We start from the raw sequence: 12,780 nt of genomic DNA on the forward strand, positions 1-12,780 counted from the left end.
CGTTATGACGCTGCCCTTGAAGGCACCTTTGACCGGTCATGGTCCACGGTCGTCGGCCATGCCACCAGCGTTGTGCTGGTGTGAACGCGCCGGATGAAACAACGCTATATATGCTATAATAGCTTCCTTTGTTATAATCCCTAGCATCCTTGCATCAGTAGATCTTTTGTCCTAATTGGATGTTCTGATTTACACCTGATACGTCTATCAGATAGGCCTCGATAATTGAAAGTGAACACGACCATCTCTTTTGCGTGTCTTCAGATGATTCGCCTTACCGGTGGCGTTGCATACACATTATTTAGTACGCCCAGCTGTTTGGTGTGGAAAGTCATATCGTTAGTGCCGCCTATCAATTAGGCGTGGTAGTTCGTCTGCCTGCCAATTTGGTGTGGTAGGGCGTCGACAGTGTTGCCTTCCAATTAGGCGAGGCTGGCCTTCTTCAGTGCTGCATGCCAATTAGGCGTGGCAGGTCGCAGGTCGCTGACACCTTATGTGCGCCTAAGTGACGTGTTTATTTTCTTGCTCTTTGTTATTTCTTCGCGCGCATGTACTAGGCATGTCTGTTTCTAACACTTTTTTTCTGGTTTACCAGTATTTGTATTGGCGCGATGGAATTTGTCCATTCGAGCGCCGGTTACCCCCGCTGCCCCCACCCACCCTCCACCGAAACAAGTCGTCCCCTCCCCCTCCGGGCGTTACTCTCCGAATCCATAGAGCCACTCACAAGTCACCCACCTCATCGTGCCCTCTTGGTGTTCCCACAGACCATGCGGCCCACTTCCATGGACACTAAGTTTGCTCTGAAGTCAAAGTTGCTACTAACTGCTGCCCCAAAACTTAACGTCATTATTACGAATGAAGCACACATTGTGAGAAAGATACAATATTAGGATTGCAGTCATACCATACGATAATTTCCCTTTCACTCAAATTTTAGAATTGTCAACCTGAATGGCTATATCACCATATTGGAGACAGAGTGGATGTTCACACACAAACCAATTGAGATGGACTATGAGCTCAAAACCATTTGTATCCGTTACTACTTACTACAGACAAAAAAAGATTGTACGAAGGGATGAGACCATTCCAAAACAAGTAAAGGTCATATAAGTGGAGAAACTATAGAAAATGATGAAGTAAGGAGTTATGGGGGTTGTGCTATATATTAATAGCCTTGAAGGCAGAGCCCTACAAAAGACATACATTATTTCCACTTAATTCCAAAACATGTTAACTTCATTGATTGATACTTTTTCTAAACCTACTAAGTTGCCTCCACAAAGGGGTTGTGGCCATACCATTCTCCTCACCCAGAGTGAAAGATAGTTAATATCAGGCCTTATAGATTGTTGTGCTCCCAAAGGAATACTATGGAAGAAATTATTGGCAACTCCATGGAGAATGGGACCATAAGACCCAACAGGAACCATTTCTCGTCTTCATCTACACTTGTGAGGAAGAAAGATGGTACCTAGAGGTTGTGCGCTGACTACGGGCAACTCAATGCTCTAATATCAAGAACAAATACACCATCCCTGTCATTGAGGATCTAATAGATGAATTACATAATGATTTGATTTTTCCTAAGATTAATCTGAGAACTCGGGATATTGGAAAAGATGCTTTTGGCACTCATGTGGCATACTCTGCGTGTCTAGTCATGGGCTGACTAATGCCCTACAACATTCCAATCTCTTATGAACAGATTTCTAGCCCCATTCCTTAGGAGATTTGTTCTAGTATTCTTTGGTGACATCCACATCTATAGGAAGTCACCAGAGGAGCACAAGGAACATGCCAAGGAAGTGTTAGAGGTGCTTAGAAACAACAACTTTTTGCAAAACGCAGCGAGTGTGAATTCTACAAGACAAAAGTAGAAATTTTCGGGGCTTGTTATATTTGTAGAATGGGTTCCCACTCTACCGAGAGGATTTCTAAGGCTAGCAGGCTAGTAGAGGTTTATACAAAACTATGCGCTTATATGAAAGCCATTGTTCCTAGCTTTAAAGAAAATGGCTTCTATTGGAGTGAAGAGAAACAATAGGCCTTTGACACATGGAAGTCCATAATGACTAAAGCACCTATACCTGCATTTGCATCCATACCCACCCCATGAGGTCTCGCAAAGCTACCTGAATTCTACATAAGCCGCAACAAGCTATAGTGAATGCTCGCGCAAAGATTCCACAAATAACAGTTTGATCTAGGGGTAGGACTGCAAAGAGTCCATCACACAAGAAAATGATACATCCATGATATTTTGGCCGAAACAAAAAAAAATTCTGCCATATTAGGTACACTATCAGAACAAAAGATGTTGGAGAAACACGTATTGTCATGTATGTGTTGACCAAATATTTCCATGACAAATTAAGCGGATGGAAAATAAAATATTTTCCTGGGCAGACCGAACGTGTACCTGGATGACATTCTTTGCTCCTTCTGTGAAAAAAGGTTGTGGTAGAAGTGAGGGCGAGCATTTTTTGGTGATTCGTCATGTGAGTTTTGCATTGCTTGATATGCATTGGTTAATGTAAGCCAAGGAAGATATTGGGTACTCGCATGATCATCGGAGATTCCGCATTACAAAACGAGCTCGCTCTCAATCGATGGATCACTTCTCCGCTAAGTGGTGATTTTCACTAAAGAAAACCTTGCGAAACGAAATTAGATGGGAGGTAGCTGATGTTATTTTGTCCAACGCAAGTCCGCTCGCGACATAGTAAAAAAAATACAAGTGTAATCTAGCTTGTATCCACCCCGTAGTGTCCCAAATATGTTTGACACTTGGTTATGTGGATTTGGTACAAAATTATTGCGCTTAGCCTGATGGGGGCAGGGCACTAGTTTGGTCGCTGTTACTTTGTAGAAATGGTTTGGTGTTTAACAAAAGGAAGGGCTCCTCTCCATAGCAGGTTATTTACCAGTTTATGCACTGGCTTTGCTCTTGGTCTACAACATCTCGAACACTAGCATATGGTTTGTGTGAGTTGTGCTTGTATGCAGCAAGTAAGTGTACACATCTGGATTGCATCGGCTATGTGCATCCTAAATATGCAGAAGCCAGGTGTGAACTCGGTTATGCTTGTCACACCTTGATGTGGATTTATAAGTCAATAAAGCGTCAAAACAAGGAACATCCATAGCTGCAAACTTTGTCACAAAGTATCAAACTTTCTCCTACTCAGCATCATCTCTAGTTATAAGGGGACATGGACATTTATGTACAAAGAGAATGAATTTATTTCCAACATTTAATTATCCGATAATTCCAACAATTTGAGTAACCATCCAAAAAAATAAAAAAGTGTAATGTATCGGAAGCTTGCAGAAGCTCCCTAAAAGCGACACAGGAAGCTTTTGGGAGCTTCTCAAAAACCACAACGATGCTGTCGTTAAAAAATGCTCAACGGGGCGGCCGAAAAAGAATCGAACGAAGGAGAGGTTGTGCGCCAAATTGCGGAAACGCCTGTTATTGATACTACAACACCAAATAGGGTTTGTGCACCGAACCAGGCTTGCTGCTTCTTTGCTCAAGAGTATGCCGAGGCCAAGTTCATGTCATGTTGCCTCCACTCCAGTTGACCGCACACTTACCAAGCAGGGTGACACCCACATGATGCGCCGATAGATTTGCTTTCGTACATGTTGTTATATTTGTCACTTTAGAGTTGGCATATCCACAACTCACAAATTATTTTTCATATGTATGAGACTGTCGGCAAACTCCCTCTTTCCTGTAGCGTATGTAGAACAAGTAGTGAGAAATGAAACGATACTATCATTACTCAATTTGTTTCTGAAAAAAAAAACTTATTAATTGCATGATTCTACAATGTCACCAATTTCGGAGCTACCGGAGTCATAGGTATTATTTCCTCCATCAATGATTTTCTTTTGCTCCAAATTATTATTTGATTTAGTCGGTGCAGTGTAATGTTTCCTACCTCATCAAGAATATAAAATAATGTTGTAACCAAATAAGATTTTGGCTATTTGTTCTTTAATTAGTGTATGTTAACGATCTTGACGTGTGATATTCAGATAACAATGTTATTTAAGGGTCTGGATTATGATTGCCTCTGGTGGATCATATATGTACTGTAGTAGAGAAATTTTTTTTTAATTATTTTAAGAGTAAGAGGTTTTACAGTGAGTAATTTATGTCGATGTGGTGCCATGAGTGGCTCCGACACTGACAAGCACCGAATAGGATATGTAGTTTGCTAGTTTGCTAGCATATGTATATATACCAATGTAATCCCTGTCAACAATTCCAAATCCAAACTATCAAGAAAAGACACGCTCCTGTGGTTATCTGATCTCGTTTCCGTGTGCATGTGTTTTGCTTGTGTGCGCATCTAGCCTGGGTGTCTTTCCTTAGGCTAGCCCGCATAAGTGCATCTCGCGGTATATTATCATCTTGTTGCAACATTGATCAGCTCGGAAGGTAATTGAGCCATATCCGTACGTGCGTACCTCGTTGGAAAGTACTCCATTGATTACGGTGGCTCAGAGTCGGGCCTACACCAGCAGTGTAGTTGTATCCCACCGTAGGATTGGCACCTATGGTGTTACAATGATATCAACCACTCGAGGCAGCTCCATAAAAGGGAACGAACGACCTCTGCAATCCTTGTAAAAGACTAATGGATGAGTTCTCACAAAGTTTGCGTAATTTTTGTGGAGTTGTGTCAGTCATCTATCTTCTGCTCTGATGCAAAGACGCCATCAAAACAAGTTCCAACTAGGGTTGGAAGGTGTCGGAAATAAAACTGCATGCCCTGGATGACATAGTTGTCTAGTCACCCAGAGGTTGCCAGCTAAGCAGTCCCAGGCAACTGAGAAAATCTGTACCATATTCATGTGGAAAAAAATAAGGCAGTGCCTGTCTAAGCTGAGCTAGTAGAATTTTTGGCGGGGGTCCATAATCTTCAAAGAAAATACGAGCATGAGGAACGTGAACAGTCTGACGCTATGGATCTCAGCGCCCCTCTTGCCAAAGCTCACTCCATTTAATGCGAGAAAAGGAATAGTAGAGCTAAACCTCTGCCAGCCCATCTGTGTCAAAGAAGCGGCAGCTAGGGGAGTAAACATAACGTGATACTTGCTCAGCAAAATAAATAGTTCACGAAATAAACTGAATTGTCTCTGACATGCATCATACAAAGGATATCATTCTTAACATGTGTTGTATCATTTTGTACGGTCTCGGCATGTTTTCGGTGGATGAGGCAAAATGGAAACCGATGATTTGTTTCTGCTCCAAATTAAAATTTGATTTAGTCGTTCCAGTATAAGTTTTTCTACATCATCAAGAATATAGAAAAATATTGTAACCAAATCGGAATTCGGCTATCTGTTTTTTAGTTAGTGTACGTTGGACCTTGATGTGTCATATTCTGATAACAATGCTTTATGATTATGATTGCCTCTTGTGGATTCTATATGTAGAAGAGAGAAAAAATTGAAGTTTCAAATGATTTTAAGAGTAAGAGGTTTTACAGTAAGTAATTTATGTCCATGCGGTGCTGTGTGAGGCTTGGAAACACAGACAAGCACCGAAAGGATCTGTAGTTTGGTTGTTTTGCTAACAAATGTCTACCAATGTAATCCCCGTAAAAAGTAACAAATCATCAATAAAAGACACGCTCTGGTGGTCATCTGGTCTCGTTGCGCGTGCATGTGTTTTGCTTGTGTGCAGTGTGCGCGCATCCAGCCGGGGTGTGTTTTCTTAGGCTAGCCCGCATAAGTGCATCTCGTGGTATATTGTCATCTCCTTGCAACACTGGTCAGCTTGGAAAGTAATTAAGCCTGCTCCGTACGTGCGTACCTCGTTGGAAAGTAGTACTACATTGATTACGGTGGCTCCTAGTCGGTCCTGCACCAACAGTGTAGTAGCATCCCACCGTAGTATTGGCACCTATGGTGTTACAATAGTATCAACTGCGTGAGGGAGCCCCATAAAAGGGAGGAAAGAGCCTCACATCCTTGTATTCGCATACGCTCATGGATTCATCCTCATGAAGTTGTGTAATTTTTACCTTGTCGTGCCACAGTCATCTATCTTCTGCGCTTATGCAAATATTCCATCGGCACTAGTTCAAAATCGGGCTGGGAGATGTCGGAAATAAAACTGCATGCCCGGCCTGTCATGCTTGTCTAGTCACCTAAAGATTGGCGGCTAAGAAGTCGTCTGCAAGCAAGAAAAACTTTACCATAGTCACGCGGAAAAAGATAAGGTGGTGCTTGGATAAGCTGACCAAGTAGATTTTTTGGTGGGGGTCTCCAATCTTGAAAGGTAATTCAGGCACGAGGACCGGAGTAGTCTGACGCTACCAATCTCACAGCCCCTCATGTTGAAGCTCGCTCCATTCAATGTGAGAAAAGTAAGGAGAAGAAGCTGAACCTCTGCTAACCCATCTGTCTCATAGAAGCAGCAACGAGAGAAAAAAAACAGAAGATGGTACCTGCTATCCGGAAATAAATTATTATTCACCAAAAAGCAAATGAAAGGTTTCCGACATGCATCATACATATGGTATCATTTTATGCATGTGCTGTATCGTTTTCTATACATATGAGAAGCACCCATAGATGGTCATATTTTCCTGTTTCCATCCTTTATCTCGAGTTTACGACTGATGGTCCTTCCAAGAGCTGAATATTCAGTGTTAGAATACCAACTGGAACTACGTCTCTGTAGAGGAGACCCAGAAATCACTGGAGGAGAAGGACCTGGAGTATGATCGTATACACTTCAAGAGGCCCGAGAGAAGACCGAGGCAAAGCTACAGTTAGGGAAAGGGAAGTACAGAGAACACCTTGCAGACAGTCAATAGCTTACGAAGGACAATGAGAATGTTCTCCAAGAGAAGAAGAATGGGTCAGCTGCGTTGGGTGCATGCATGCCCTCGAACAAAAATGAGACACGAACATCCTTTTTCTGCCCCAAACGAATAAAGTCCAGACAAAACAGACATCCCCTTTAGAGTCTAGGATTGGAGTTGACGTACGTAGTCACTGTCACAGCCCGTAGTCACGAGAACCATGAGCCATACTAATTGCATTTTTTACCGGCATCGGGATATACCGCTAAAGGATCCATCGGACGCAATTTGCTCAAGATGCGGGCTGTTTTCTACGGATAAGTGTGAGCTAAAGAGAGTTTCATATGCTGAAGGAAGAAATACAAAAGAATATGCTTGGTGCATGTCAGCTTTTGTCAGGAAATAGAGAGAGAGAGAGAGAGAGAGAGAGAGAGAGAGAGAGAGAGCAGAGAGTTTTATATGCTGAAGGAATAAATACAAAGGACAGTGCATGCATTCTTTATATTCTTCCTCTCTCATTCAAAAAGCAACCCTTTTATTTCGAAGTGATATTTTGAAACATTAATGTTTTCTAGAATAATAATTTGTTTTCAATACTTTTTATATATTTTAATTCATCATGACAAGACCTTTCAAACAATATCAAATTTGGATACATTTTAAAGTCATCAGATTTTTACTATTTCAGTTTCAATTTCACATTATATATACCAGTCGTATTTCAATTTCATATATCAATCTGACATTACTTGAAAATGGATACAGTTCTGAAAGTGGTTTCGAAATTGAAATGGATGTGGTATGAAATTTTTAATTTCAACTTCAGTATGTCATTATATATAACTGTTGTATTTAAATTTCATATTTCAATCTCACATTTATTAAATCTGGACATGCGATGAAAGTTGAAATAGATGCAGTCTGGCAATTTCAGTTCCATTTTCATGTTTCCGTCTCACATTATGTACCGTAGTTGCATCTCAATTTCATATTTCATGTTTCCATCTCACATTATATACCGTAGTTGCATCACAATACTGAAACTGGTCTCAAAATTAAAATGCCACCGGTATTGAAATTTATATGCTGACAAAGTGATATGGTAGTGATGCATATGGTATTGAAATGCATCTCGGAACAATGTGATCCGGTATGGACTTCATTTCAATTTCAATCAATGGAATAATTTTAAAATTTGTTAAACCCATTTCAGTTCTAATCAATTTCATGAAACGAAAGCAATTTAAGTGAAACTAAAAAATAATCACTATTGATCTTGTTTGAAAGATCTGGTCATCAGGATTCCAAATATATAAAAAATCAAAAACGAAATTCTGGTTTACAAGATATGGATCATATAGGAAGAAAATTAATGCTAGTACTTTCATGGGAAGTAAGATGGAGGGTGGCAGAGCCATGCATGCATGATGCGTCTTTTACTCGGCCACCAAACAGGTGATGGGACACAATGATGTCACTTAAATGTCGAATATTCGTTTCTGAGCCCGTGCTCAGATGCTCCTGAAATCTCTCCCGTCAGACGACCATGCAGATCTGTGCCGCGCAGCGTATTCCCGAGAGTATTGCGGCCGTATGGTGAGCAAAATGGGATGGGTAGTTATTCGCAATAAATGCGGCCAGAGCCGTTTAGGTGAGGCGGAATAGAATACTTCCCAATGGATCATTTTGTTTCCTGTGCGGATCCGAGCCAGCGCCGTCAAGATAAGCGAAACGGCCGTCCATCCACATAGAAAGCGGCCATCGCAAGAACTGCAGGATCATTCTCGCCAATCCTTCTTCCAGGCCAGAATCCTTCCATCTCTGCAATCAGCAGCTCGGCCAGCTTGGGGTCCTGATGTATCACTTCCACCTGGTTACGTACCAACAGTTTGGTTTTTACAGAGAGATCTTGCAGACATGGGAATTAACTATTTCCAATGGACATGAAGATTCCGAGCAAAAAAATCGACAACTTGAGCATCCTCATCTGGCACAAAGTTGGTGCTCCAGGTGCTTGTTGCCACCCCAGATCTTGAACTATGGGCCACCTGCATTGGTTGTCCACATGAATCAACGATTTCAGGTCATAATCCAGCAGGAGTGGAAGAACCTATTGATTTTTAGCCGTACCTTAATCTCCTCCCCTGCTCGGCCGTCACCGCCAAATATGCTTGTCGCCGCCCCGCAACCAGCCTGGATGGTGCCATTCATATATAAGTAGTCTTCCAACCAGTCTCATGCAAACTAGCTACATTTACTCTGGACGCAGTTCGAAATTTGAAACCCGTGGTGCGCACATTGGTTAAGCAGGAGAGGCTGGACATCATGGCCAGCACGAGCAAATGACACGTGTGTTCTCAACAATATCATGGACTGATGGACGCTAGTCCGCATCAGGCGTGCCAGGTCAAATTTTCCATACATTCCTACAGTACGGAATTTTCAGAAACACTCAACGCTGACAATTTATTGTTCTACAACAACACATTTTTCTGAACTGTAAATGCAACAACGTTCGACTAAGAGGAACAAGTGTGGAGCAAATGCTCACTGGAACACACCAGAAAATCCTCAATTTTACAAAGTTTTTCCAATCAACGTAATTTAGTGTTTTTCTACGCAGCATGTGTTGTGATGGTGTCCCTCCATCCCACAGTTCTTGCATTTCCCCGGTTTATGAGGTTTCTTTGGGCATCACCCCTGTCGGGACCGGTGGTTCATTTGTGGCCTTCATGACGACAAATGCCGCAAAATTGTGTTCGTTCACTCAGCCCCTCGTATGGAGCTTTCTCTCTGCTATTAGTCTGACGTCCAGCCCCTCTTTGCTTATCTGGAGCAGCTAGACCATGCAGGGCATTAATGCTTGCAGATCATCCTGCACCATCTTCATGGCAACGACCGTCGTCGCCCCCAAATTTTTCAACATCCCCGTTGCCTGGCAACCTTCCGCCGGGCAAGATCAACAGACAGTCCTCGAAACCTAAAATGTCCCTCTTCTTTGCGAAAGGCACCCCACTAGCAATCAAGGCTTTCAGACCAGCTGGCATGTGGTGGAACGATTCAGCGCCGGCATCCCCCAGCCGCACAACTTTCATAGCTTGCGCGTACAAAGTCGAATGCCTGCAATTGAAAGACATGTTTACCGCATTGTCCTTCTGGTAGTGCCATAGGTGCTCAGGAAGTATGTCCCTTGCATCTCTTGTCCACCGCTTCCTTATGTGTTTCAGTGATATTTCCTCTAGGTGAAGCACATCCATTACCTGAACAGAAGCAAACAAATAAATCAGAACCGAAATACACCCGCCATGCTTGAACAGAAAGTACACCTTTTTTTGTAAGGGGAGACCAATGGTACATGCTGACCTGTTTTTTTTCTCTTAAGGGGAGACCAACGGTAGTGGCAGCATCGCATCCCCGTGTGGTCAAATTGACCACACTCACAAATGAACTCTAACCCGTCCTCTGTGATGACTACCCCATAAACAACCCTGAACCACTCATTGCGTTTTGATGGATTATTGTGTGTTTGACACATATTTCCTCATCTTCTCAACCTCCATAACGTTATATGATGTACGCTCAATTAGCAGACGGCCAAAATGTTCAAACATGGCCCTTGTCTATATTATGCTCGCATGCCGCACTATTGCAAGATTTGTTCTCCTAACAAGCTCACCCTGACAAGAGACAGATCATATTAGTTCCTACCAAGTAATATGCACTACAAAAGAATGTGTTCTTAAAAACAATTGAAAAATAAACTCACAATCATAGTCCTCTTCTCCTCGTAATTTTCTTCCTGCTCACGGTCAAAACTGAAGTCTCATGTACTGCCTCACAAAAATGTGCATTGAGCTTGCAAGCAGCATGTAAGACTTGAACATGTGCTTTGCGCTCTCGCTGTGCTGTGTACTTGTGACTTTGGCGCAGATCGAACACCCCTTGAAGTATGATTTTGCCCACTTCGAGCATATTTCATAGATCTGGGTCATGTAAGGATGTTTTCTCAAATTGTTATTATCAAGCAGCATGCTCCACAGCTCCAGGCTATCTTAAACTCATCATTAGTTACCATGTGATTCACAACCATATGGAACTCTGCTTGGAAGTCAGTCTTTTTCGTGTAGAGTGGCCCCAAGGTTTCTTTCACCTTCTCCAGCACGTGCCTCTTGCACCACTAGTGCACAGTATCGGGGTAAACCTTGCGGATCGCCACCTCCATAGCTCTGTTTTGGTATGTACAAAGTGCACATCATAGTTAGGCCAGAGTGCATTTTTTGCAAAATGCTTTATTACTTACATACACGAGGAAACAGGGCAAGCATACTAGTTAACTTGGGAGGCTATGTTTACCTGTTAGTATTGTTCGAGGTGCAGGACCTCCCATCATCCACAGGAACTCAGCGAAAACCCATTCAAAACTTTCAACCTGCTCATCTCTCATCAGGTCCCGCGCTAGGATAATGATCTAGAAATGATTGTTTACCCCAACAAATAGACCGAAAGGCATGTCATATAAGTTGGTTCTGTATGTCGTGTCGAACGTTATCAAATCCCCAAAGAACTGGTATCGCATCCGACTGCTCCCATTTGTCCACATCAAATTCTTAACTCTGCTATTGCTTTTTGCCAGCACACGGTATGTGAAGCCTGGGTTACCAGCCAATATGTCCGCAAAAACCTCCAAGGTTTTCCTCACATCATCATCAGCTCGCTTGCGACATATCTTACCACATATGTTCCTGTGCATTCTTTTTGTGAACAGCACATTCTCGACAGTCCCGAAAACACTCCATACGAGGCTTTACACTTTACCAAGATTGACATTCGGCGTATTTTCGGATTGTCTGCTCAAATGCACTCCTACCTGAAGGGCAAGGCATCCTACCCGGAGTTGCGCTCCCCAGGCATAACCTGAAATTTACCCATAAGAACATTGCTTATTTATTATAAAATAAAATGGTTGATAATAGTGTGCCACTTCTACAACAGTGTCGTGCTGTTTTTCTTTTTTAATTGTCTCATGACAAAATGTATCACAGGCAAACACGCAATTCAGGTTTTTGCAGCTATGTGCTTTTCATCTGTCTAGGCGTGTCAGACAGCAAAAACTACCTAAATGGCATTCAGAAAATTATGTATATTGTACATGATTAAGGAAAACATAACTAACCATTTTGTCCACCCAGGTGCCTCTGGGTTAACCCTGTCAGTAGATTGCGCTGATGCAGTGGGCGATATTTCTCACTACCGTCGTTCGCCGCAGTTTGGCTCAGCAGTTGTATCTCCTCCAATATGTTGCCCGCACCCAGAAGCACCATTACGTTCATCTTGCCTTCCCAGATTCGCTTTCTTCCCTTAGGGGAAACCTACATAATCATATTCCGCCATGGGTGGCAGGCTACTAATCAAATTAGCTCACTCATCCCGCCATGACCTCAGATTCAGGAAAAATGGAAATTTCGGAGGCGCGGAGATTCACTTACCGGTCGACGGCATCAAGTAAGAGCTCGAGCCCGGCTTCTTCCATCGCTCCGTCGCCGGCGATTCAAGCGCCGGCCACGCCGCCGCGAAGCATGTTTCGCCGGGATGAGAGCAGAGGGCGAGGGGGCAGAGTGGTGCGGTTGCGTCCGGTGGGGTTGGCTGCTGGGGACTGGGAGCTTGGTGGACCTTGGTTATCCCAGCGGCCCAGTTTAATCCATACGTCCTGTACGGCCTACCTGTTCTAGGCTCAGACGAAAAAGTAACGATCCGAGCCACGGATCAGAAAGCCCACGCCCGTCCCGCTCCCACCCATATGGTTTGGGCCCGTGCCTGCACTAGTGCAGAACCGGGCAATAGCACCGGTTCATAAGGCCCTTTAGTGTCGGTTCTATAACTGGTACAAGTGTGGGCACTAAAGGCCCCTCCCTTTAGTACCGGTTCAGCACGAATCGGTGCTAAA

At 43.1% G+C, this 12,780-nt stretch overlaps 1 long non-coding RNA gene across 2 annotated transcripts; it reads right to left on the reverse strand.

The window, feature by feature from the left end:
* Positions 1 to 9,275: 9,275 nt before the first annotated feature.
* Positions 9,276 to 12,480, reverse strand: LOC123172813 (uncharacterized). 2 transcript variants are annotated; one of them, XR_006485721.1, is made up of 6 exons: positions 12,323 to 12,480; positions 12,010 to 12,205; positions 11,190 to 11,750; positions 10,603 to 11,062; positions 10,200 to 10,513; positions 9,276 to 10,096 (listed from the first exon to the last, which is right to left on the reverse strand). It is a non-coding gene; the product is annotated as an uncharacterized lncRNA (long non-coding RNA). The 2 variants fall into 2 exon arrangements; XR_006485720.1 differs by having other exon boundaries at positions 12,010 to 12,237.
* Between the last annotated feature and the right edge of the window lie 300 nt (positions 12,481 to 12,780).

Source organism: Triticum aestivum, unplaced genomic scaffold (assembly GCF_018294505.1).
Source record: "Triticum aestivum cultivar Chinese Spring unplaced genomic scaffold, IWGSC CS RefSeq v2.1 scaffold33646, whole genome shotgun sequence".
In the NCBI taxonomy this organism is placed as follows: Eukaryota; Viridiplantae; Streptophyta; class Magnoliopsida; order Poales; family Poaceae; genus Triticum; species Triticum aestivum.